The sequence below is a fragment of the Ictidomys tridecemlineatus genome, chromosome 2 (assembly GCF_052094955.1).
Source record: "Ictidomys tridecemlineatus isolate mIctTri1 chromosome 2, mIctTri1.hap1, whole genome shotgun sequence".
Taxonomy (NCBI): Eukaryota; Metazoa; Chordata; class Mammalia; order Rodentia; family Sciuridae; genus Ictidomys; species Ictidomys tridecemlineatus.
The window spans coordinates 209,217,692-209,245,596 of record NC_135478.1 but is presented as its reverse complement, the minus strand read 5'-3'; the positions used below and the strand labels follow the sequence as shown (position 1 = coordinate 209,245,596).

At 42.2% G+C, this 27,905-nt stretch overlaps 1 long non-coding RNA gene across 19 annotated transcripts in view; it reads right to left on the bottom strand.

The window, feature by feature from the left end:
• Positions 1-23,626, bottom strand: part of LOC110598729 (uncharacterized) — a 116,339-nt gene extending 92,713 nt beyond the window's left edge. For 7 of the 19 annotated variants that reach the window (XR_013435377.1, XR_013435383.1, XR_005736401.2 and 4 more), the window contains exons 1-2: positions 21,017-22,083; positions 19,689-19,808 (exon numbers count right to left, since the gene is read on the bottom strand). This is a non-coding gene — a long non-coding RNA (uncharacterized LOC110598729). Of the gene's footprint in view, positions 1-19,688; positions 19,809-21,016; positions 22,088-22,804 lie in introns of those variants that run through there. The other 12 variants (XR_013435385.1, XR_013435387.1, XR_013435389.1 and 9 more) reach the window with 9 other exon arrangements.
• Positions 23,627-27,905: the final 4,279 nt, after the last annotated feature.

Sequence of the window (27,905 nt, the reverse complement as noted above, 5' to 3'; positions counted from 1 at the left end):
GGTATGTTTCTAATTGGAAAAACACTTCAATAGACCACAGGATGGTTCTGAGAAACACTGGCACAGCATAGAACATGAGCCTCTATGGCTGCGACACCAGAAATTATTTCTGTTCTACCACTTCGAACACCTTCTTTACCAAATGTCAAAAGCTCATGTATCCTTGGAGCTATGTTTGAACTCTGTATGTTCTGTTGATCCGTTTGTCTATTCCTGTGGTAATGCTACACTCATTTAATTGCTACAGCTTTATAATACATCTTAACGTTTCTGAAAGCAAGTCTCTTTTTTTATAATTATTTTGACTTTTTTTGTACATTATTTTATACAAATTTTAGAATCAAATAGTTAAGTCTGAACATAAAGCACGTTAGACTTTTTAATATATTGAATCTGTGCAATTAAATTTATAACCTAATTTTGAGAGAATCCAGGTCTTCATAACATCTTCATCCACAAACATGGCTTATCTTTTAGCCATCCAGTTCCTACATTTATTTCATTATTTGCAGTTTTAGTTTTCAGTCTTAGTTTTTCTTGTCATTGTGAACTGCTCTTTCTTTTACATTTGGTTCATGCTGATGTGCAAAGCTGTAAGTCTAGATGTGTTGATCTTCTATCTAACAAGACTGAACTTTAAAAAAATATTGAAAGCCAAGATTCCATCTCACTCCAGTCAGAATGGCAACAATCAAGAATACAAGTAACAATAAGTGTTGGCAAGGATGTAGAGAAAAGGGTATACTCATATATTGTTGGTGGGACAGCAAATTGGTACAAGCCCCCTGTGAAGAAGTATGGAGATTATTCAGAAAATTAGAAATGGAACTATCATTTGACCCAGTTATCCTACACATATCGGAAGGATTTAAAATCAGCATACTGCAGTGATGCAGCCACATCAATGTTTATAGCAGTACAATTCACAGTGGATAAGCTATGGAACCCACCTTGGTGCCCTTCAACAGAAGAATGGATAAATTGTGGTATATATGTACACAATGGAATATTACTCAGCCACAAAGAAGAATGGCTTTATGATATTTACCAGTAAATGGATGGATCTGGAGACTATCATGCTAAGTGAAATAACCCAATCCCAAAAAACAACAGTCATATGTTTCCAACGATATGTGGAAGATAAACCACAATAAAGGTGGTGGTGGGGGAAACAGATGAGAAGTTCAGTAGATTAGATTAAAAAGGAATGAGTTGAAGGGAGGAGGGATAGGAACAGGAAAGACAGTAGAATAAATCCAACATAATCTTTCCTATGTATACATATGAAAATACTTAAGTGAGTTCCATCATCATGCTCACCCACAAGAATGGGATCCAAATTAGAATAAGTTTTATCCCATGCTTGTAGAGTTTTATCAAAATGGATTCTACTGTCATGTATAACTAAGAAGAACCAATAAAAAATGACAGCTTTCCATAAGTCATTGTTTTCACATTGAAAATCAAGTAATGAGTAAATAACAATCACATCTTTATCTTTTCAAATCTTACCCTCTTATTTTATTTTCATGTTCAGTTATGTTTGTTAGAAGCTTACGCACAATACTGACACAGGGTGATTGATAGTGGGCATTCTGTTTTATTCCCTTTTATGGGAATGTTTCTAATATTTTATAATTAATTATATTATTTTCTAGAAATAATAGATTTCATTATTAACTAAAGAGATTTTTCAAATCATAGTAAATATTGAGTTTGATTAAATCATTTTTCTGCAACTGTTGAGATGATCAATTTTGTTCTCATTCTGTCTTTGAGGAAAACAATCTGACTGTCATATACAGGATGGAATTGTAGACATTTGCTTATTAGAACTGGAGGAATCCTAAGATGTCATCCAGTGTTCTAAATGGGACACGGTGGCTTTGGGAACCAGGAAGAGCCTTTATTGTTAAGGATTGTCCCACATATTACAGGAAGGCTAGCAAACCCTGTTCCTTACTAGAAGAAGGTGTACCCTCCAAGTCATGTAGGAATCAAGAACTGTCCCCACAAACTTACAAAGGTTTCTCAGGGTGCCACCATGTGACTTCAGGGATCCAGAGAGAGCCCTGAAACCTGCAGAGACTTCCCTTATGTGTGAGAATTACTAACTTCTGCCTTCAGCCTCTCCTTTTATAGCTATTTAACTGTTCCCAGCTGTGAAATCTCCACTCCCACGCCTCCAACCCTTGCTAAAGAGTTCTGCTGTTATTCTGATTTCTTCTAATTTCCTTTTGTTCCTGCCCTGAGCAATCCTTCAGGGGATCCCTGATTTCCCTCAGTGTGCATAACTGTCGAATCCCCTCTCTTCTCCCCACGCCTGCTTGCTGATCTCTGGGGATTGGGCCTGACGGGACACCAGCCAGAGGTCTTCTCAGACTCAGCATCTCTCAGCAGGAACCGAGGGAGCTGTGCCACCTGGCTGGCTGGGAAAGTGAACCCAGATGACCTCTCAGAAATAACAAGGACTGGCTGGAGACAGAGCTGAGTCCAGTGTGCACTCCTGGAGGCTCTTGAAAGAAAGTGGTCTGAACCCAGGAAGAGAGCAACCGGAAGACTTTAGAAAAAATTATACTCCCCTCTATGTAAAAATCCTCCATGACAATGGCCTATGTTTGTTTCATATCTCTCTCTCTCTCTCTCTCTCTCTCTCTCTCTCTCTCTCTCTCTCTCTCTCTCTCTCTCTCTCTCTTATTAGTGCATTAAAGTTATACACAATGTCGGGGTTCATTTTGACATCATCATACCTGTATGGAATGCAATTTGCTCCCATCCAGTTCCCAATATTTCTTCCTTCCCTCCTCTTCTTCCTCCCCTGTCCCTTTCCTCTACTCTATTAATCTTCTATTTATTTATAGTTTCTTTAAAATTACTGACTTACAGATATACACAGTGGTGAAAGTCACTGTGGTATGTTCATGCAGGTCCATAGGTTAGTCTGGTCAACCTCCTTCCACCATTCCCCCTTTTCCTGACCCTCCTCCCTACCTCTCAATCTCCTTCCTCTACTCCACTGATCTGTCTTCTGTTTTCATGGTATTCCTTCCACCACACAAACACACACATTTTTTTTCAACTTATTTTTGTGTAGCTTCCTCAAAAAGCTAGGAAGGAATGGAACCATAATATGACCCAGCTATCCCACTCCTCAGTATTTGGCCAAAAGAATTAAAATCAGCCACATCGATGTTTATGACTGTGTAATTCACAATCAGCCCAGGTGACCATCAACAGATGAATGGGTAAAGAAAATGTGATATATAACCATAATGGAGTATTATCCAGCCCTAAAGAAGAATGAAATTGAGTGGCCTGCTGGTGTGGTAGTCACATCACCCCAATTGGAGTAGGGGCAGAGCAGAGCCGCCGCCCACGCCTGCAAGGTAGGCAGACCTGCGACCGATCAGTGGAACAGGCCCAGCGGCCTGCCAGTGTGGTAGACAAGTCACCCCACTTGGAGTAGGGGCAGAGCAGAGCCTTCGCCCGCTCCCGGAACAGGCCCAGCGACCCGCCGGCGTGGTAGACACGTCACCCCAATTGGAGTAAGGGCAGAGCAGAGCCAAGCCTGTGCCTGCAAGGTAGGCAGACCTGCGACCGACTGGCAGAACAGGCCCAGCGGCCCGCCAGCGTGGTAGACAGATGACCCCAATTGTAGGAGGAGCACAGCCGCCGCCCGCCCCTGCAAGGGAGACTTTTCAACTATACAAGAGCAATATAAATATATAGGGGGAAAATTTCAAAAACACAACAGTTTCACCAAGCAGAAAGAAACGCGAGCAGTATGAAAAGACAAGGAAAGAAAGGACCACAAGCAATGCAGGTCAACTCAACTTTAGAAGAGGTAATAGCTGCAGCAGATGGAATGTCAGATAAAGAATTCAGGATATACATGCTTCAGATGATCTGGAGTCTCAAGGAAGACATGAGACAGCAAAATCAGACAATGAAAGATCACTTCAACAATGAATTACATAAACAAATCCAAGAAGCAAAAGATCAACTATACAGGGAGATAGAGGTTATAAAAAACAAACAAACAGAAATCCTAGAAATGCAGGAAGCAATAAACCAACTTAAAAACTCAATTGAGAATACTACCAGCAGAGTAGAACACTTAGAAGATAGAACATCAGACAATGAAGACAAAGTATTTCAACTTGAAAAGAACATAGACAGCTCAGCAAGACTGTTAAGAAACCATGAGCAGAACATCCAAGAAATATGGGATAACATAAAGAAACCAAACTTAAGAGTCATTGGGATACAGGAAGGTATAGAGGTCCAAACCAAAGGAATGAGTAATCTATTCAATGAAATAATACGAGAAAACTTCCCAGACTTGAAGAATGAGACAGAATCCCAAATCCTAGAAGCCTACAGGATGCCGAATGTGCAAAATCATAAGAGATCCACACCTAGATACATTATAATGAAGATACCCAATACACAGAATAAGGAGAGAATTTTAAAAGCTACAAGAGAAAGAAAGCAGGTCACATTTAGGGGTACACCAATCAGGATAACAGCTGATCTCTCAACACAGACTCTGAAAACTAGAAGATCCTGGAATAACATATTTCAAACACTGAAAGAAAATGGGTTCCAACCAAGAATTGTGTATCCAGCAAAATTAAGCTTCAGGATGGAAGATGAAATTAAAACCTTCCACAATAAACAAAAGTTAAAAGAATTTGCAGCTAGAAAATCATCTCTTCAAAACATCCTCGGCAAAACATTACAGGAAGAAGAAATGGAAAATAACAATGAAAACCAACAGTGGGAGGTAGTGCAGTAAAGGGGGGAAAATAATCAAAGAGGAAAACAAACCATGTTTAGTAACATAAATAATAAAATATGGCTGGAAGAACAACCCATATCTCAATAATAACCCTAAATGTTAATGGCTTAAACTCACCAATTAAGAGACACAGGCTAGTAGAATGGTTCACAAAACAAGACCCAACAATATATTGCCTACAGGAGATGCATTTGATAGGAAAAGACATACACAGACTGAAGGTGAAAGGTTGGGAAAAATCATATCACTCATGTGGACTTCAGAAACAAGCAGGAGTGTCCATACTCATATTAAATAAAATAGATTTCAAGCCAAAGTTAATCAAAAGGGATAAAGAGGGACACTACATACTGCTCAAGTGAAACATACACCAACAAGACATAACAATCATAAATATATATGCCCCAAACAATGGTGCAGCTGTGTTCATCAAGCAAACTCTTCTCAAGTTCAAGAGTCTAATAGACCACCATACAATAAACATGGGAGACTTCAACACACCTCTCTCACCACTGGACAGATCTTCCAAACAAAAGTTGAATAAGGAAACTAGAACTCAATAACACAATTAATAACCTAGACTTAATTGACATATATAGAATATATCACCCAACATCAAGCAGTTACACTTTTTTCTCAGCAGCATATGGATCCTTTTCAAAAATAGATCATATATTATGTCACAGGGCAACTCTTACACAATATAAAGGAGTAGAGATAATACCATGCATCTTATCTGATCATAATGGAATGAAACTGAAAATCAACGATAAAAGAAGAAAGAAAAAATCATGCATCACTTGGAGAATGAACAATAGGTTACTGAATGATCAATGGGTTATAGAAGACATCAAGGAGGAAATTAAAAAATTCTTAGAGATAAATGAAAACACAGACACAACATATCGGAATCTATGGGACACATTGAAAGCAGTTTTAAGAGGAAAATTCATTGCCAGGAGTTCATTCCTTAAAAAAGAAAAAATCAACAAATAAATGATCTCATACTTCATCTCAAAATCCTAGAAAAAGAAGAGCAAAACAACAGCAAAAGAAGTAGAAGGCAAGAAATAATTAAAATCAGAGCTGAAATTAATGAAATCAAAACAAAAGAAACAATTGAAAAAATTGACAAAATTAAAAGTTGGTTCTTTGAAAAAATAAATAAGATCGACAGACCCTTAGCCATGCTAACGAAGAGGAGAGAGAACTCAAATTACTAGCATACGGGATGAAAAAGGAAATATCACAACAGACACTTCAGAAATACAGAAGATAATCAGAAATTATTTTGAATCCTTATACTCCAATAAAATAGAAGATAGTGAAGGCATCCATCAATTTCTTAAGTCATATGATCTGCCCAGGTTGAGTCAGGAGGATATAGACAACCTAAACAGACCAATATCAATTGAGGAAATAGAAGAAACCATCAAAAGACTACCAACTAAGAAAAGCCCAGGACCGGATGGGTATACAGAAGAGTTTTACAAAACCTTTAAAGAGGAACTAATACCAATACTTTTCAAGCTATTTCAGGAAATAGAAAAAGAGAGAGAACTTCCAAATTCATTCTACGAGGCCAACATCACCCTGATTCCTAAACCAGACAAAGACACTTCAAAGAAAGAAAACTACAGACCAATATCTCTAATGAACCTAGATGCAAAAATCCTCAATAAAATTCTGGCGAATTGGATACCAAAACATATCAAAAAAAATGTGCACCATGATCAAGTAGGATTCATCCCTGGGATGCAAGGCTGGTTTAGTATATGGAAATCAATAAATGTTATTCACCACATCAATAGACTTAAAAATAAGAACCATATGATCATCTCGATAGATGTAGAAAAAGCATTCGACAAAGTACAGCATCCCTTTATGTTCAAAACTCTAGAAAAACTAGGGATAACAGGAACATACCTCAATATTGTAAAAGCAATCTATACTAAGCTTCAGGCTAGCATCATCCTAAATGGAAAAAAACTGAAGGCATTCCCTCTAAAATCTGGAACAAGACAGGGATGCCCTCTATCACCACTTCTGTTCAACATAGTTCTGGAAACACTGGCCAGAGCAATTAGACAGACGAAAGAAATTTATGGCATAAAAATAGGAAAAGAAAAACTTACATTATCACTATTTGCAGCTGACATGATTCTATACCTAGCAGACCCAAAAGGGTCTACAAAGAAACTATTAGAGTTAATAAATGAATTCAGCAAAGTGGCAGGATACAAAATCAACATGCATAAATCAAAGGCATTCCTGTATATCAGCGACAAATCTTCTGAAATGGAAATGAGGACAACCACTCCATTCACAATATCCTCAAAAAAAATAAAATACTTGGGAATCAACCTAACAAAAGAGGTGAAAGACTTATACAATGAAAACTACAGAACCCTAAAGAGAGAAATAGAAGAAGATCTTAGAAGATGGAAAAATATACCCTGTTCATGGATAGGCAGAACTAACATCATCAAAATGGCGATATTACCAAAAATTCTTAATGCAATGACAATTAAAATCCCAACGGCATTTCTTGTAGAAATAGAGAAAGCAATCATGAAATTCATATGGAAAAATAAAAGACCCAGAATAGCAAAAACAATGCTAAGCAGGAAGTGTGAATCAGGCGGTATATCGATACCAGACTTCAAACTATAGTACAGAGCAACAGTAACAAAAACAGCATGGTACTGGTACCAAAACAGGTGGGTGGACCAATGGTACAGAATAGAGGACACAGAAACCAATCCACAAAACTACAACTATCTTATATTTGATAAAGGGGCTAAAAGCATGCAATGGAGGAAGGATAGCATCTTCAACAAATGGTGCTGGGAAAACTGGAAATCCATATGCAACAAAATGAAACTGAATCTCTTTCTCTCGCCATGCACAAAAGTTAACTCAAAATGGATCAAGGAGCTTGATATCAAATCAGAGACTCTGCGCCTGATAGAAGAAAAAGTTGGCTATGATCTACATACTGTGGGGTCGGGCTCCACATTCCTCAATAGGACACCCATAGCACAAGAGTTAATAACAAGAATAAATAAATGGGACTTACTTAAACTAAAACGTTTTTTCTCAGCAAAAGAAACAATAAGAGAGGTAAATAGGGAGCCTACATCCTGGGAACAAATCTTTACTCCTCACACTTCAGATAGAGCCCTAATATCCACAGTATACAAAGAACTCAAAAAATTAGACAATAAGATAACAAATAACCCAATCAACAAATGGGCCAAGGACCTGAACAGACACTTCTCAGCGGAGGACATACAATCAATCAACAAGTACATGAAAAAATGCTCACCATCTCTAGCAGTTAGAGAAATACAAATCAAAACCACCCTAAGATACCATCTCACTCCAGTAAGATTGGCAGCCATCATGAAGTCCAACAACAACAAGTGCTGGAGAGGATGTGGAGAAAAGGGTACACTTGTACATTGCTGGTGGGACTACAAATTGGTGCAGCCAATTTGGAAAGCAGTATGAAGATTTCTTGGAAAGCTGGGAATGGAACCACCATTTGACCCAGCTATTGCCCTTCTTGGACTATTCCCTAAAGACCTAAAAAGAGCATACTACAGGGACACTGCTACATCGATGTTCATAGCAGCACAATTCACAATAGCAAGACTGTGGAACCAACCCAGATGCCCTTCAATAGACGAATGGATTTAAAAAAAAATGTGGCATTTATACACAATGGAGTATTACTCTGCATTAAAAAATGACAAAATCATAGAATTTGCAGGGAAATGGATGGCATTAGAGCTGATTATGCTAAGTGAAGCCAGCCAATCCCTAAAAAACAAATGCCAAATGTCTTCTTTGATATAAGGAGAGTAACTAAGAACAGAGTAGGGACGAAGAGCATGAGAGGAAGATTAACATTAAACAGGGATGAGAGGTGGGAGGGAAAGGGAGAGAGAAGGGAAATTGCATGGAAATGGAAGGAGACCCTCAGGGTTATACAAAATTACATACAAGAGGAAGTGAGGGGAAAAGGAAAAAAATACAAGGGGGAGAAATGAATTACAGTAGAGGGGGTAGAGAGAGAAGAGGGGAGGGGAAGGGAGAGGAGAGGGCATAGTAGAGGATAGGAAAGGCAGCAGAATACAACAGACATGAGTATGGCAATATGTAAATCAATGGAAGTGTAAGTGATGTGATTCTGTAATCTGTATACGGGGTAAAAATGGGAGTTCATAACCCACTTGAATCAAAGTGTGAAATATGATATATCAAGAACTATGTAATGTTTTGAATAACCAACAATAAAAATTTTTAAAAAAATTTTTAAAAAAGTATCATACTGGGGAAAAAATAGATTCAAGAGGAGCATCTTTAAGCGGAAGTTTAATAAACAATTTAATATGTTCTCTCTTTATATTTTTAAAATCTCTGATATATGGACTCTTCAAAAATATTAATTTGGGGTTCTGTAGAGCCTGAAAAATAAATAACAGGGGCTAGAGGCCAACAGAATCTAATTTTTTATTAATTTCCATTTATCCCTGTTCGATTAATTGGGTTTATGGGAGCCTCCACTCTTTCAGTTTTTTCTTATTTTGGCCTATGACAATCCTCTGATTTCATCTGCTGTCCATTGAGGCCTCATTACAAAGTCTAAGTTTTAAAATTTATGTCTATCTATCTATCTATATACATATGAGCAAAAGAAAAGTCACACAACAGTAGGTATCAGAGGAAAGACTCAAAACTGTGCTCCTGTCACCAAGGCCTTAGGAAAGGCTTTTACTGTTGCTGCTCTATTTCCTTCCTGAATGCTACAATATATTAAAATATATATATAAAGGTAATAAATTAGTGTTTTTTAATCTTCTACATAGAGAAGAAGAAAACATCTGACACAGAATTGGAAATAATACACAGATTTTGTGTAAAAAAGCGATATGGCTTATGTCCTGCTTTAAATGAATGCTTTATTAAAATTTTGCACTGATTAATAATGGTGTTCCCATACAATAAAAAAGAAGAATGAAATTATGGCATTTTCTGGTAAATGGATGGAATTGGAGAACATCATGCAGAAATAGCAGATTCAGAAAGTCAAGGGGCAAATTTTTTCTCTCTACTATATCATTTTTTGATATATAAGAATTGTCAATAAAGAAGAAAGGAAAAAGTAGAGTTCTTAAACCCCTTAATAATCTATGTTGATGGATAGCATGACACAGAGGACTCCCTTCTGCCACTGACTAGCTATGTGAGAGTCCCCAAACCTCCCTGCACCTCATCGACTCATTTGTAGAGTGATGATAAGGATGTGGAGCATTAATAATTGAGCTGAGGACAAAAATAATGTGCATTTGGCAGGTGTCCAACAAATGGTGGCTAGTGTCACTGTTCCTAGGAACGTGTCATTAGCTCCTGTGTCTGGCATTCCTAAGAATAATTTCCAAGGCAGAGGCTCAAGATCAACTGATTCTAGCAAAGAGTACATTCAAGAGTAAATAAAAACAGAGCTTCCTTTCACAGAAGTCCTGCCTGGTCAATAAGGCAGAAGGGAAAGTTATCATTAGTTTCCTTGATAAAGACCACCCAGAGAATACCCCAGGAACTGCAGCCCATTCATTTATTTATCCACCTATCCATCCATCCATCCATCCATCCATCCATCCATCCATCCATCCAGGAAGGGAACAAGAGCCAGGACACACAAATTCTAAAAGAGCTCCTAATGTCAGAACCATGGCTCACCCCAAAGGGCAGGGACACAAATGTCAACAAGGAAGAAATACAAATTCGAAGGCCTATTGATATTTAAGAATGGTTTTTTTTTTGCCTTATTAGCAATTTAAAATTTGCAAATAAAAATAATAACCATTTTTTCCACCCAAGCAATCATTTCTTAAATGAGAATTCTTGGGGTTTGTAAGGGTGCCAAGAAACAGTCACTCTCAAAATTGGTGGTAGAAATCCAAATGGATGTAATCTTGTGGGTGGTGAGAAAAAGTGGGTATGGGGAGGAGAGGGAAGGGGTAGAGGGGGCTGCCTCTCCCACGATACTTCTACCTGCCCCCAAACAACCTTCTAAACCCAGAAAAAAAATGTGCATTTGCTTTGACCTCGTGGCTTCATTTCTTAGGATTTAATGCTTGAAAAAACAATGGAGTGTGTTAAACATATAGCTCTAAAGATGTTCTTCACAGCTCTGTGAGATTTAAAAATTGGAAACAACTAAATGCCAGCAATAAGTGCTTAGCTAAGGTGACAATCAGCATGGTGGCTCATAAACTGGAGCCAGAAACAGGGGAGTCAGGTTCAAATTCCTCTTCTACTCTCACCCTAGGTGAACTTGCACAAAACATTGCCTCCAAACCTGTTTTCTTATCCGTAAAGAGTGACAATATGTCTTTACCTTATAGAAATATGTGAAGAGATAAATTAGGTGGTGCATGTAAAGAGTGTAGCCCATAGGAAATGCTTTATAATATGTTAGTAGTAAATGAATTATGCTAGAACCATATGATGAAATTCATTGCGAATATAAAAAGGATGTTGTTGAAAAGTATCTAATGATACTGGAAAATGTTTATGGATATTGTTAAGTGCAAGAAGCAGGCTGTATTATTATTTGATATTTGCTTTTGCTAAAAAAAATTATATATATCTCAGACAGGGAAAAAAAAAGCGAAACATATCCAAATGCTAGTTATTTCTGACTGACTGGGTTATAGGAGATTTTTATTTTCTTATTTGGGCTTTTCTATATTTGCTAGTTTTTTTTTCTTAAAAGAAGGGAGATGGGAGGGGTGTGTCATCAATAATGTGACTTTCCTTGCTATCTAGGTTAATTATAATTTTTATGATAAAGATAAAACCATACTTATTTTTATCTGGACCGACATCACAGAAAATGGAGGTGGAGAATGGTGTTCTACAAAATTCCCTGCCCCAACCCTAGGAAAGAAGAGCCTGAGAAATCCCCTAACCCAGAGAACAGCAGGACCCCCATCCTGTGAGCTCATCTCAAGGTTTTCACTGAGGCTGTGAGTGCCAGTGATCACCTTCAACCCCATCTACTTATATTTGCATGAATATAAGCAAAGAAGAGTACAAATGGCACTGGGGGATGGGGGGAAAAAACAAAGTAGGGGCAGGAAGGGAAGGGGGATACAACTGGCCCTTGGTAGGGGGGTACCAAAACCTGCAGATACTCAAATCTGCAGAAGCTCCAGGCTTTTATACTAAATGGCACCCTATTAGCATATAACCTAGATACATCCTCCCATAGACCTTAAGTTATCTCTAATTACTTTTAATAGCTAATACCATGTCAATGCTGGGTAATGGTTGTGCTACAAGATTGTTTCAGGAATAATAACAAGAAAAAAAGGTCTGAACGTGTTCAGTGTAAATGTGTTTATTTTTTGAATATTTTCAATCTGTGGATTACTACATTTGTAGATGTGGAACCCCCAGAAACTGCACCTACTGTATTCCTTCTGTCGGCATAGCACATCCTAACCTCTTTCCCTTGGACCTTGGGGGTCTTCTCTGACTATTATGTTTTTAATCCAACTTGCCCATGGTCCTCCATTTTCTCATGATGTAAAGTTTTGATGACCGCTGAATCTTTCAGACTGAGCAGTAAGTCCAGAATTTCCCCGTAGCCAATTTGGTCTCAGTATACCATAAGAGAAGGCCCCAGGCAGACTGGCCATCTCCCGCCTGGCCTCTTCCAAGTCAGGCCAGACCCAAGGTAGAGAGAAGAAAAGATGAGAGTACGAAGGAGGAGGAGGAGGAGGAGGAGGAGGAGGAGGAGGAGAGGAAGAAGAAGGAGGAGGGGGAGGTGGGAGGAGGAGGAGGAGGGGGAGGTGGAAGGAGGAGGAGGAGGAGGAGGGAGAAGAAGGGAGGGGGGAGGGAGGAGGGAGGAAGGAGAAGAAGAAGAAAAGAGACAGAAAGGCAAGAAGGGGATTGGTGGGCAAGCCCTTTTCAATGGGCAAAGGAAGGACAAGGTGGGCTTGGGTCCCCAACATGAAATCAGGTGGCCTTCTCCTCTATCCTATCCCCTCCCACTCCTATCCCCCAAGTAAATGTTTTTCCAGGAACACAGAACCCAAGAGTTTTGCAGTTTTAGGCGGGAAGCCACAGTAGGTGGAAAGTTCTGCTCATTTCCATGGACTCCATCATAGTTACTTAGCATTTATATTGCATGGCTACAACCACAGAATGCCTTCCAATTACGTTTAAAATGTATTTGTGGAGCCAACTACCTGCAATTACTCTCGAGATTTCTCCTGGGTATTTGCACACTTTGGGATGGTTTTCTAAGGAGGTTTTTATAGATGGTTAACCCTTGGCTTGATGAGATACCTAAACAACTGTGATTTGGAGTGATGCTAGGAGAGGAAGAGAGTCTTTCATCCCTGCCTATAAAACAAAAATGATAGGAAGATTGGCTGTCTTGCTAAAACCACAGGACTATTGGTAATGAGTAAATGGAACTGTGTGAGAAAGACTTTAAAGCTCTCTGGAAAAGAGGTATTTTAATGCAGAGAGACATTTGAGGCCCAGTTCTGCCTTGCTGAAAGCCGAGTTCTTGTAGATGCCTTGGGAAAAAATATGGTTTCCCGACTGAGCCAGCAGACAGGGCCCAGGGGACTCCAACGGGAATGACTGCATTATAGCCATCACCTTTACGTTTTTGGCTTTGACTACCTTGAAACATGTCCTTCCAGTTCCATCCCCACTCAAGCCCTTTGACTCCCACCTGCCTGGTCTTTGTCATTTCTTGATCTCAGGGAAATAAGTACCAGGAATGCTGTGGAATAAAGGATAAAGGTGGGAAAGAGGAAATACTTCCGAACCTCAGACCCGAGCAGCACAGAGGCTGGCCCAGCTGTTCCCCCCACGGGAAGAGCATTGTCATGCCTCCCTGGCTGACCCCACCTCCCTGCCAGCATTAGCTGGATGCCAAGCAGACACTATCTCATCCTACCTTTGACTCCTTCCTCCCTGTGGCTTTGGTTCCTGAGAGATGAAGGCATTTTGGAAGGCCTAAAGGTAATGGCAGGACTCTGAATGGCCCCACCTGGGATTGCAAGAGTAAGTCATAAGCTGCATTTGACTAATTGAGTGAGGACCTGTCAGTCATCAGTTATGCTAGAAAAATACACCAAGGGCTGGAGGAAGGTTTGCACTGTGCAAAGTGGATCCAGAATTTTAAGACAGAGGAAGGAAAGGTTGAAGGCAGAGTGGCAGGTGCCTGTCTGGCCCCCAGGGAAGCAGACATTCCCACCCATGGTGACAAGGGTCTCTCCTTCCTTGCACCAGATTTTTTTTAAAAAAAATCAGGCAGGCTAAAGCTATTGTAAACATAAATTAGGGGAATGGAATGCATATAGGTTGAGGTAGCAGATTGGTGGATGGGACCAGTTCTTGGACAAGTTTGATCCAAGGTGCCAATAGATAGGACTCAAGAGCAGGCTCCCCTCCCTCAGAGACCCCATAACAGATCCCCTGCTTCCAGGAGAGGAATTTCCCATCATCCTCCCTTCCTCTTGTCAGGGCTGGCACTGTCTGAGCTAGAAGGCAGGCTGACAAGGTTAAGGGGAGAGAAGATCTGATACGCTATCATGCTTCTCACGTCCGTGACAGGCAGGCTTGTGTGGAGTGGGCCCACAGCCTCCCTCTGTTTCCCTCTCCAAATAAACCCCCAGCGTGCCTCACACGGTCCTGCCAATCAGAGACAAAGATAAGGAGCCGACTCTGCGTCCTCCTCCCAGTCTCAGCTTTGAAGGCAATTATTTATGGGCGCTCTTGGGTGTCTATCAACCTCAGGACGGAGGCTGGCAGGGGAACCCCAGGAAGCTGCCTCAGTAGCACAGACTGCAACCTGTAAAGGTCGAGGCGCCTCCTCTACAGAACCTTCACATTCTGCAGGTCACCATCATCCCCACTGTTGACAATGCACAGCCACAGAAAGGGCCATGTCCACACCGAAGCTGCTGGCTGTGAGGCAGGCCTGCCATCTGTGGATGGGTGCCCATGTCAAGATGAAGGCCCCCACCCCAGGTCTTCCAGACCTGGCGACTCCAAGTGTGTATCAGGGCCTGGCTGCAAATTGCTTGTTATGGGTCCAGGAGAGCTAAATGCAAAAATTGAGAGAAAGCACTTTAAAAGTTTTATAGTGACCTGATAGAGTCATCTGATGGTTTTATTCTGATAATAAAAAAGAAATTTACATTTTCATATTTTTTAAAATTCCATTTTCCTCAAAATATGCTCTAGAGAATATACTTTTAATAAAAATACATATTGTGTTAAAACATTCTGCAACACATAAACAAATATTTCATAAAATTCTCATTGAGCAACCAATTATTTTTTAAAAATCCTATTCCTTCATCCCAAGTAGTTTGAGACACGCAGGTCTAGTTGCAATCTGCTGCACCAAGAATATGGAACCAAAAATTCTGGCCCCAGAATATATGAGGGATTCAAACAAGCCACCCCCTTAACACACACACACACACACACACACACACACACACACACACGAAAAAGCAAATGAGTAATCCAATTTAAAAATGGAAAATGAGTTAAATAAATAGTTCTCAAAAGAGCATAAACAAATGGTCAACAAGTGTATGAAAAAAATGTTCAACATCAGGGAAATGCAAGTTAAAACTGCAATGAGATCTCATCTCACCCTTGTTGGGAAGGCTATGATCAAGAAGACAAAGAATAACAAATACTGGTGAAGATGTAGAGAAAGGGAATTCTCATATACTATTGCTAGAAATGTAAATTAGTACAACCATTATAGAAAATAGTATGGAAGTTTCTCAAAAACTAAAACTAGAACTACCATGTTATCCAGCAATCCTACTACTGGATATATATCCAAGAAACTGAAAACAGTACATCAAAGAGACACTTCTACTCTCATGTTGACAATAGCCAAGATATGGAATCAACCTAGATATCCATCAATGGATGAATGGTTAAAGAAAGGGTGATATTTATACACACACAATGGAATATTACTTGGCCATGAAAAGAATGAATTTCTGTCATTTTCTGCAACACGGATGGAAGTAGAAGATGTTTTGTTAAGTGAAATACGTAAGGCACAGAAATATAAATACCTCCATGTCTTCACTTACACAGAGAATCTAAAAAAAATTGATCTTGTAGATATAAAGAAAAGCGTAGTGTTATCAGAATCCAGGAAAGGGGTCAGGAGAGATGATGGTTATGGGTACAAGAGTGCAGCTGGGCAGGAGGAATAATTTCTAATGTTCTAGAGCACCATGGGGTAACTATGATTGAAAATAGTGAACTGAATAATTCAAAAGAACTAATAGAGAAAACCTTGGGTGTTCCCAACACAAACATAGAACAACGTCTGATATTCCACAAACACTGATCTGAGCATCACACATTGTGTACATATATTGAATGTCACATGGTACCCCATAAATGTGTCAATTAAAGATAAAAAATATATTTTAAAAAAAGACAACAGACTTCAGACTAGTTCTTTCCGTGGGAATTCCTAGAGAAAGCAAGAGCGAGAGCAGAGAGAGAGAGAGAGAGAGAGAGAGAGAGAGAGAGAGAGAGAGAGGAGGGAGAGAGTGGGAGGGAGGAGAGAGGAAAGAGAGGGGCAGGCTGGTGGACTGTCCTGCAGGCTGTTCCACCTGAAACTGGACAGTGCATATTCCTTTCAAGTGATACAGCACACCCAGTCCTCTCAGACACCCTTCCTAAGCTATGCCTATGGGACAAGTCAAGAGAAGGTCATACTCCAACCATGGGTGCTCCCTGGTTGCTCCCCGGAGCAAAGCCAGAGACACACTGACAACACGTGCCCTGGGAGGCAGCCTCTCTCCTGCAGGGCCTGGCTGCCCCAGCACCCTCTCCTCTACACTTCCAAGCTAGCGATCCCTCCTTTTTAAAGAACATGGAGGCACCCAGCCTCTCCTGCCACCTGTGCTGTAGAGCAAGGGCAGAACAGTCAATCACACTTGAGCTTGAATGACGGCTCCCGTACTCCCCACCTGAGCTCCCCACTGACTCTGCTGAGGCCTCACTGTCTGCATCTGCAAAATGGGCACAACAACACCTAGAATTTACTGAGAGTGACATTATATGCTAGACATAGGCTTTATCTGGAAAAACCCCAAAACCATGATCCTAGATCATAGATATGTTTGTTCCCATTTTCCAGGTGAGGAAACTGAGGCTTAGAGAGGTGAAGAACTTGCCTAGCTCACACAGTGGGTAAAAATCAGGACTCTGTCTTAGGCACTCCTCGTCCCAGAGGTGTTGAGTTTAACCAATACAGAGCACCTCCAGCGGGCCCAGCCTGCAGGATGCCCACAAAGATAATACACTTAGCAGCAGGCCTTCCTAAATATCAGCTGCGATTGCTTTTGACGTTATTTTTCCAGGGCTACCTTGGGGCCTCCTAACGTCCCTTGGCTTCAAGGCTACAACCTGGGGCAGCATGAGCTTGGCAGGCTCCAAAAGGAACCGAGCCAGGATCCTTGGCAGGTGGCCCAGCGGCACATCCTCTAATAGCCCAGGTCTCCTCTAAATATGCCGACAGCAAATCAAAGGCTCAGAGGCAAATCTCAACAGTTACTCAATTTCAGGCTCGAAAGCATTTTCAGTTCTGCACCTTTCACATCAGCTAAAAAGTTCTCCCAGGTGCCTTGCTTCCCTCTATCTAATCTCTTTTAAATGCGGGGGCCCTCTCTCCTGAATACCCCAGTGATTGCCTATGAAGAGAAGCGGCAGAGCCAGAGGGTCGGGAAGAAATTTGGTGAGGTTGCATGGCGCTCAATAAATATTTATTCCCACTTGGTGTGTCAGGATTTGAGCCAGAACTCTGCTGGGCTTCCCATGGAGAATTTTCAACCAAGGTGAGGAGAAAGCAGAAGGCCAACTCTTCCCCTCCCATGTCCTTGAAACCCCTTGAAAACCTCAGACCATGCTAATAGGCTCCTTCTGACTGGGGTCAAACTGTACTGAATAAGATGTCCTGTTGTCTCTAACCTGTACAATGCACTGCAGAGTGGGCATTGTTATTCCCATTTTTCAGATAAGCAGACTGAGGCTAGAGGAAATGAGTTACTGGTGATGTTACCATAAACAGAGGAGCCGGGACTTGACTCGGATCAGTGTAGCACCAGACTCTAAATTCTTTCCTTCCAAAAGTCCCTGGGTTTTCTCTCTCTGGGTTGGGACTCTAGACCTAGGACTTGATTACCTTTCCGCCATCTCTCTCCTTGGGCACCAGGAGGGGCGTCGCTATACGACCGTATCCTGAGGTTCCTCGTAGACTCCAGTCTCCACCGACCACCATATTGGGGTTGGTATCCCTTCACTGCACCTTTTCCGTCTCGTTTGTTTTATTTTAAGGTGACGACATGGAGAGGAAAAGACAGTCTCACTGACTGGCAGGGTGACGGAGGACTTTGTTTACCAGGAGCTTAATGGTTTTTCAATTTTGTGGGAAGCACCATGTCACAACCTCTTCTGGAGGTGCCCTTGACATAGCCCGGTTCCAGGTTCATGGGTTTCTGGAGACACAGAGTAGGAAAATGTCCTATCCCTTGTCCTCCAAAGATCGGTGGAAGGCATAAACACAGCCAGTCTACACCCCGGGCAACCATTTCCCACACCAATGATGGCCCCGTGGCCAGCAGAGCTACGACATCCGAACCCCCTTGGGGACTTGTGGACTCTTGGGCCCCTCTAAATCAGTGCCACCTGCAATAGAGCCCAGGAATAGTCTCAGGTTTCCAGGTGACTCTGATGATAGCACTGAAACTGCAGATCTGTGCCTGAGAGCATGGGTTTGGAAGTCAGAACCATCTAGATCCAGAGCCCTACTTCAGACAAGCTGCTCTGCCAGTTATCATCGATCGTAAAATAAGAATGACCACACTCCCTGCCTCTTAGGACACGGGGAAGAGGCAGAGAGGAAGTGCTGAGCCTTACAGCTGAAGAGCTCTTCCAGGTTTCCCTGCTTTGGGGTCCTTCTTCCATCTAACATTTGAGCACAGTTCTACTCAGTGTGAGGACTCTAGACACGACCAGGAATTGCTCTGTTAAACCAGGGGAAATGGACACAACCCACTGACAATATTACCACAGGTGAAGGAGAGGGATCAGGGGGCTAAATTCCCTCTAGTTCTAAGCAATCAGTCACAGACCACCATATTGGCAATGAAAGGTCTTACCTATAGCAATTTAATTTATAGTTGAGGAGATAAGGCAAAAACAATAAGCTTAAATATAACAAAAATTCATTAAAGAACAAGATATCATCAAACACCCAGTGGTTAAGTGCCCCTGGGTTCAATCCTCAGTACCAAAAAAAAAAAGCCCATATTCATTTATTCATTCAATAATATCAATTACAGATATTCATTCATTGCCTAAAGTGGACCATGAACCATTTTGTAAACAAAAAAATACAAGGTTGAATAACTGGTCCCTGAATTGAAGTATTTAAGGTCTAGAGAAGGAGACAAATGAGCAAATCCATGTTCCTGATTAATTTACTTTCTTCTGGATGTGAGTATTGAAAAAAGGATGAGTTTCACAATATTTGAAATGCTTCATTCAGGGGATAAGGGGTCAACTATGATACTTTAAGTAGAAAGGTAGCCAAGGTCTGGTACCCAATCTCATAGAATTCACATCTTCAGATTCAAGTATAGAGTTAAATATACTAAGTGGATCACCATCGATGTTGTAATGGCAGACAGTTTTGAAATTCGTGTCTAAAGGTAGCTGTGAAGTCTGAAAACACAAATAAATCTGTTCAAAATAGTTAACTGCAACCCAAGGGAAGGGAAAATCCAGAGAAGACCTAACCCACCTTTGATAACCTCAATCCAGTGAGAAGGTGAAGATGAAAGAATCCACTCAGGACCACATTGGCTGTTCGTTCCTGGAGGGGAGGAATAGCATCTGGTTCTCATTGCTATGTAGCCTGCACCTAGCAAAGAGCCCACACAATCACTGGTGTCTAATAAATATTCATTGAATTAATGAACCAATGAAAGAATTGACAACACAATTGTTTCTAGGAGAGCATGCAAAGTGCCCAGGATGTAGCCAACCATCAGACCTGCAGCTGGGTAGCAAACAGCTCTTTTCAGGGAGTTTTGACTCCTCTGAGCTCGAGACCTGTGTATCTAATTGTCTATTTGTCAACTCCAATTAGGTATCTCAGAGTCACCTTGAACTCAGAAGAAATGAACTCGTGGTCCCTCCTTACATGGGCTTCCCTATGGCCAAGGAGCTCAGTGAATGCCAGCCCTCACCCCAGTTAAGAAGCCACAAACCATCACCTCACTCCTCTGTCCTCACTCCTCATCACCAATCCATCCATCAGGGCCAACATTCCCTCAAATCTATCCCCTGACGTTGTTCTAATTCATGACAGCATCCTGTCTTCCGGGCAGATGCGGTTGTCTGTGACCTTGTCTGTCTGCATCCTGTTCCCCCAGGTAGCCGCTCTCCACCTTGCTTTTCCCTCCATCTGCAACCCTCTATCCTGCCATCTTCGTAGAGTCAACACTTCCTATCTCATGGCAGGCCCACCCCTTCTTGCCGAGGCAAAGCTGTCTGCCACGAGTTCCAGCAAGCATCTCTTTCATGACATTGGTCATACTTGCAAGTTTACATTCCACTGTCCAGAGGACAATATGTGGCTTCCTAACCCTTTTATTCATGCACCTGGTACCAAGCAGGTTGGTAAAAAGGGGAGAGTTCCTGCAGCAAGACCTTGATTTAAGCAAGGCTTTGAGGCAGAAAAGGGAGAGAGAAAACAATCGTTTTGTGCTGCAAAAATATTCTAGGTTAAGAAAAGAGGGAGCCCCTGACCCCTGGTCTGCTTGACCCATAGGAAATGCCTTGACTCCGAGATTGCAAGTTCAGGTGTTCCAACATCCAGCTGGGTACCATCAACCCAGGTAGGCTCAGAGGAAACAAAAGAAGGCTGGGACAAACCAGACACCACGTGCCTACCTGAAAGGCTGCCCAGCTGTTGGTTGTCCTGTGGGAACACCAGGCCTCTGTGATCAGGCCTTGTTTTATTTTTTCAAGCAAAGTCTAGAATCAAAATTGCACGTAATGTCTCCTGATATTTAAATGCTGGCAATTGAAAAATTAGGAACAGTGCAACCATCAAACAAAACTCACCTGTCATTCTGGATTCTGCATATAGACTCCAGTTTGCCACCTCAGCATTAGATTATTTCTCTGTTTTCCTTAACCCAACCTGACACAGCTTCATTAATTCCCTTTCCTCCCCTCCCAGGACTGCACATAAACCAGACATGCGCAGGCTGCTGGTTAGTGCTGTGTTAAGCTCCTTAACTCATTCCTCAGTGGATTCTCTCCGAGGTCCCTTCCCAGCCCACTCCCTCCCAAATTGCATGCTTCCTTAGCAGGCTGCGCAGATCTCCGGAGTCTCGGTCATCCATTTATACACAAGAGTCTTTTTCTTTAAGACAAATTTTGGAAAGAGCCTTAGCGGGAGTGCTCAGAGGGACACGCGCCTGTCCTGGCCATCCTCTCTGCCCCTTCCCCTCTCCTGGATTCCCTGCTTCTCTTCACCATCATTCCTCCACTGAGCACCCTGAGTCCAGACACCCAGGACTCTGCGAAACACAGCTTGGGAACTGCCGTCCTGTTTCTCCTCCAAGGACTAGCCCTGGAAAAGAGCTCTCCAAGGCCCGTCCAGTAGAAATGGCACCTGAGAGCACAAAATCAGGTATCTCAAATACCACTGCCTGGGCCATTCTCTGTGCCCAGCAGGAGGGGAGCTACTGCTTAGAACAGGGCGGGCAGAATCTGGGGAGGTGAGAGTTAACAGTGACGGAAAAGAGAGAGGCTCTGGCCAACTCCCCCATACCCCCAACCTCTGGAAGTCCTACCATAACCTCAAGTTCCACGGCTCCTAATTTGTCTCCTCTGTATACACTAAAACAGCACCACCCAGTCAATAAGCCTTGTTCTTTGGATGCATCACATTGAAATAGTTACTCCATCACCTGGTCTAGGGATGTGACACTTGCCATCTTCCCTGAGCCTTTCCTCCATCCTCCCTGACAGAGCCCTGCTCCGGCCACAACCCCTGTGTCTCCATGATCCACTCTTCCAGATGGCCCCCAATCCATCTGCTGTCTGAGAAATCTTCCCAAATCCTAAGTCTGATCAGGTCACTTTTCTGCTTAAATCCCTTTCAGATGTATTATCTTTCAAAATATAATTCAAACCGTGCAGCCTAGTGTGACCCCGCCCTGCCCCAGGGTTCTCAGGGGGCTCCCGCTGACACCACGCAGGGCTGCTGTCCCCAGAGCACACACAGGCTCTCTGCTGACACCTTGCTAATACAGCAGCTGTTCCCACTGCCTCCAGAGGTCCTTCCCAACTCCCTGTCCCCACTCCCTTTTCCCTGTTTCCTTCATCACCCTCTTTGGAGACTGTCATCTGATGATCCTGTGTGGCTCTCTTTATTTGTGAGCAACTCTAAGGTGGGGACCGTGGCTGACTCAAACGGGAAGCCGATGCCTAGCAGGCAGCAGGTGCTGGGTGTAAGCCGTTGCAGGAGTGATGGAAACATCCTAACCTCCCCGCGCAGCACACCCCGGCACTGATCCCAAGCAGTCCTTCCTGTGCGCACATGGCTTATTTTTAGCATTAGTGGTTTATCTCCCAGAGAAATTTGGTGCCAGCTGTGGTCAACTGTTTGATTGCTCTCTGAGCTCTGCCTTTAACTAGAAATTAATTTGGATTACTTAGGCTTTCCTTGCCCAACGGAGAAACTCCGGCTGGGTAAATCCGAAGCTGCTGGCGATTTTTCTTTTTCTGTCTAATCTCTCTCTCTCATGCGCCAACTCTAATTTTGTGCCTTTCTGGCTCCCTCTCCCCTCGGTGCCCATTTTTAATCTCCTGCATCTGACCCCCTCACAGATGTCGACTTACCTTGGATCTTCACCTTCCCGCATGCACATTCATTTGGGGGGATACTGAGGCCAGCCGGGCCAAGGGTCACTCAGGAGGCCCAGGCAGCTCCGACAGTGGAAATCAGAAGTAAGGAAACCCAAAGCCCAGTCTGCTGCCCTTTCAACCCATGCCACACGCCAAGGCTTAGGGAGGGCAGGGAGTAGAAAGCCAGTTCTCCAGCCAGAATTCTGACCATCAGCAACGAGGGCACAGAGCCTGGTGCTCACTGAGCTGTTTTTCTATAAGACTCCGCCATTCAGTCCTGCTCCTGATTGGTTTGTGGGAATTGGGGAATACTCATGCTCCCCAGCTGACCTGAGAGTCAAACAAGCTGTCTGGGAGTGAAAGAGGATTCGTTCTCTACTCCTCCATCCTCTCTGCCTCCCGTCCTGTTCCTAGCAAGAGTCCATTCACATCCAAGGCAGGCTTCAAAAGCAAGATTGGCCGGTCTCTGCTGAGAAAGTTTGCCAAGACCTAAGGGAGGGCTAGACTGAGGGCACTGACCTTATAGGACCGAGAACCTGGTAGTAACTTTAGAGAAACCAAAGACAAGACATCTGGGGAGTTGTCAGGTGCTGGAAGTTATAATTGGGAAGTCGAGCATTTTCTGAGGAGCCATTTTTTGTTTGTTGAAGATAACCTTAACTATCAATGATTGTATTAGTATTGTGAACTGGAATCTGCTGTGGTGAAATGCCTACCAACTGGCTTTCATCTGGACACTAAACCCATTGAGTATATCTAATAAACACTTGTTTTAAAAAAGCATCCACATCACACAGTTGACTCAGATTAAACTTCTTGGAGCTGAGCTGGCTCTTCTGAATACCATCAATGCCTTAGAAGCTGAGTGGACACTGGACTTTGGACTACTCCCTCTTGGTTCTTATTCTTTGTTCTAACATTTTGAAATTTTGTAAGCAAGTGTTTTTCTTCTCCTATAATGAAAGTATCATAATTTCTTCATTGACTGTAGAAATTTGGAAAATATGCTGGAGTATACATTGAGGGCACAGAGCTATTACTATTACCCAAATATACTCCACTAACATTCTGTCCCACTTCCAGTCCTTTATGTATTTGGGAGGGAGAGAAGGGTAGATGTGTGCATGAAACGGGAAATCGGGGGGATCAAGGCATCAATGGATCAAGAACTGATAGATTGATCAGCCTTATAGTGGGTGATCTGTGGAATATAAATCTTTAGTTCTTTGGTTTTGTCTCTTAACATTACATTATAGTATTTTCTGAAGTCATCGTCTAGTCTCCTTTATTCTTTAAAGTTTTATCATGGCCCACCAATAGGGTATACCATAATTATTCTATCAAAGCTTTTATTGTTCTATTTTTTTTTTTTTTGCATGTTCTCAGTTTTTTGTTTAGTTTGGTTTGATGTTGTCGTTGCTTTTGGTACTGGGGATTGAACTCAGGGGTAACTCACCACTGAGCCACATCTCCAGCCCTATTTTGTATTTTATTTAGACACAGGGTCTCACTAAATTGCTTAGCTCCTCAATTTTTGCTGAGGTTGGCTTTGAACTTGGATCCTCCTGACTCAGCCTCCCGAGCTGCTGAGGTTGCAGACGTGCACCATTACTCCGGGCCTAGTGTTCTCAGTTCTTGACATTTAGTCTAAGCAGTGGAACGTACCCATCTTCACTATCACCAAAAGCAGAGTTGGGAGAAATTCTCCAGTAAAGAGCTGGGGTGTAAGCAGGGTCAGCTAAGCTATGGCGCAGTCCCAAACCAAGACCTGTCTAAGTGCAAAGTCAAGTTCATCCTCCAACTTAGGACTTGGGTTATCCGAGCCAAGACGTGACCCAGAACTGACTGGTGGCAAACAAGCATCAGCAGAGGACTTGACGTGACACAGACTCCAGTCAATGCAAGAGAACCAGAAATAATTCCCAAACATTTGACAGGCAAAAAATTAAAATTAAAATTTTTTAAAAATAAAATTTTTGCTTAAAATTTCTTTCCTTGGATTTCTTTGATTGATAGTGAGATGAAAAAATGACCTAGTACATATAATCTTGTTTCCATTTGTCTTTCTTCTTTCCTGAATTGTCCATTACTTGCCTGTTTTTGTACTGGAGGGTTCCTTTTCTTTATTGATTTGTGAGAGTTCTCTACATATTCAAGACATTAATTCTTTGTGTTCTATTTTGCAAAATTGTCCTCGGTTTCTCTGGCTTTTTTTTTTTTTTTTAGTTATTTTCACAGATGGAACTTAAAATGTACACCTAGATAAACCTATGTGTCTTCTCCTTTTCGGTTTCTTTTTCCATTACCTTCCAGCTAGCTCTTCTCCTGGTTAGCACGGGGGCCTCCTCAGGTCTGCACACAAAGGTGAGCTGGCCATGGGGCTCTTCCCTAACCCACCATCCTAGTCACATCCCAACCTCTCCTGTCCTCCCACATGAAAAGGTCATTTCCAGATGAGCAGAGATCCCTACCTGTCTTGCTCTGGGTTGCAGCTCCTGGAGCAAATAAACATTTGTTGAAGACTTGAGTGGGCAGATGTAAGGGGATCTCTCAGACCTCTCCTGTCTCCGTTGTAATGGGGTTCTCTTCTCGTCCATCCCTGCACCCAGTGCCTAGAACTCATGGTCCGCACTACCGCTTTGCTCCTGTCTGGTCTGCGTCCAGGTAATCACTGCCTGATGCAACATGTAAGCTCAGGGCTGCTGAACGCGTAGCATATCGCTCTTACCTAGACACACGTGTGAGGGTTTAGATGCTGCAGAGTTGTTCAGCCTCCCTTCCACTTGGCTCTTGAGATTGATTTAAGCCTTTGGCTCTGAGAGGTTTGGGGAGCATCCATGAGGGTCCTTGTAGAGCTAGATCTTCATGCATCTCTCCCCTTAAATGGACCTAGAGAAAATTGGGGAGCAGAAACCAGTTCCTTTTTGGTGGTTAGAAGAGAAATGGTGAGAGGGACACAGCTCACTGGATTCAGTTTACTATGGTACAGATGACAAAAATTACACCCCAGATCCAATGAAAGCTAATTCTGAGTAATAGCTCCTGTGATACAATACAGGTCATATTTGACAAGTGCTCCTAATGATCCTTAAAGCACTCTCTCATATATGAGATCAACTGCCAGGTAGAGATGATAGTTCTAATCTACATTTTATAGATGAGGATCAGAGCAGTTATGAAATTTGCCCAAAGGCACACAGGAACTAAGGAGAGGAGTCAGCCTCCTTTCTGTAATAATATCAAATGGCCTCTGGCACTGCACCCTGCAGTAAATGCCTACAAAATGAATGTTTTTATTTGGTGCATTGATTCAACTTCCTGCTTTCAGCTACCAATGGTTACAAGGCTTCCATAACGCATGGGTACACTTAGTGATTTGGCAAACACTTCTTTAGTACCTATTTGAGCAGCACACATACTTAGCACCATGAGTACACCATGATCAATGGCGGGGTGAGCCTGCTCTCAGGAATTCAGTCTTGTTGGGAAGCTGGCATGGGTTTAAATACTAGTGTATGTGTTGATGCAAATGTTAATGATTTCATCCATTAAAATGAGTTTCTGGGTGTAAGATTATATAAGCATTTGAGGTTTATAAAAAGGAATCATCAGGCAAATCAGCTACCCTGTCATTTTAACTAAACTATCTACACTAATTTCAGTTCTGAAGATAGAGAAATTCTGGCTTCACATTCCTAAGTATGCAAGACACCAAGCAATTTACCTTGGTAGAATTAGCAGCAATAGGATTCGTAAATTCTCCTTTCATTTGTATTTAGAAGAAAGAAATCCAACTTACTCCAAATTCATTATCCCTGAGTAGAGAGAATTTCCCCCTCATTCCAATCTATTTTAAAAGATTATAGGAAATTATAGAGGGATGCAAAAAATACACTGATCATGCATGCAAATAGCAGGAAAATGGAGAGGAAAGGGTCCCTCCTTGCTTGCTGATACAAAAGTCTCCCTCCTTATGTACAAACCCAAGTAGAAGTCAAGATTCTAATTAACCCCCCACCCCCACCCCCACCTCCACAGCAAATTATGCCAGGAGAAGCAAGAGCTAAAGAATAAAAAGGCTAACTTGGATTTGCACCTGTGATTAGGCCCTGTTCTCTTTAAGTGTTTCTTGCTCCATGGGCCCCATATTCCTGTCACCCACTCCTTTATCACCAACAGCATCACACTCTTCTGGGAGAAAAAAAAAGCCATTTCTTTCTCTCTTTTGTTTTTTATTGGTGCATAATAGTTATATAGAATAGAGGGTTTCACTGTGGCATATTGGTTCATGCACCTAACATACTGTTTTAGTCAGCTTTTTTGCTGATTAAAAGGATCTGATGAGAACAGTTTTAGAGGAGGAAATGTTTGTGGGTTCATGGTTTCAGAGACCTTGTCCATAGAAGGTCAGCTCCATTCCTCGGGGCTTGAGGTGTGGCAGAGGGAAGCAGCTCCCATGATGATCTAAAAGCAGAGAGAGAGACTCCACTCTCCAGATACAAAACATATACCCCCATAGCCACGCCCCCAACGAACCACTTCCTCCAGCCACACCCACCTGCCTCCAGCCCGACACCTACCTGCCTCCAGCCCCACCCACCTGCCTCCAACCACACCCACCTGCCTCCAGACCCACCCACCTGCCTCCAGTCACCACTCAGTTCATCCCATCAGGGAGGGTAATTCGCTGATTGGGCTAAAGGCTGTAACCCAATCACTTCTCCTCCAAACCTTCTTGCATTGTCTCACACATGAGCTTTTGGGGGACACCACAACATATACCTGATCAATTTCAGTCCCCAGTACCTTCCATCCTCCCTCCCTGGTCCGCTTGCTCTAATTACTCATCTTCCTTCTATTTTCATGAGATCCTTTTTATTTTTCCCCTCTCTCTAGCTTCCACATATGACAGAAATCATATGACTGGCTAATTATTATTACCTTTAACTTGGTATCCCCCAGTTTCATCCGTTTTCCTGAAAATGACATCATTTCATTCTTTATAGCTGAACACACACACACACCATTTTCTTTGTCCCTTCATCTGTTGATGGACACCTAGGCTGGTTTCATAACTCTATAGTATGGTGACTCT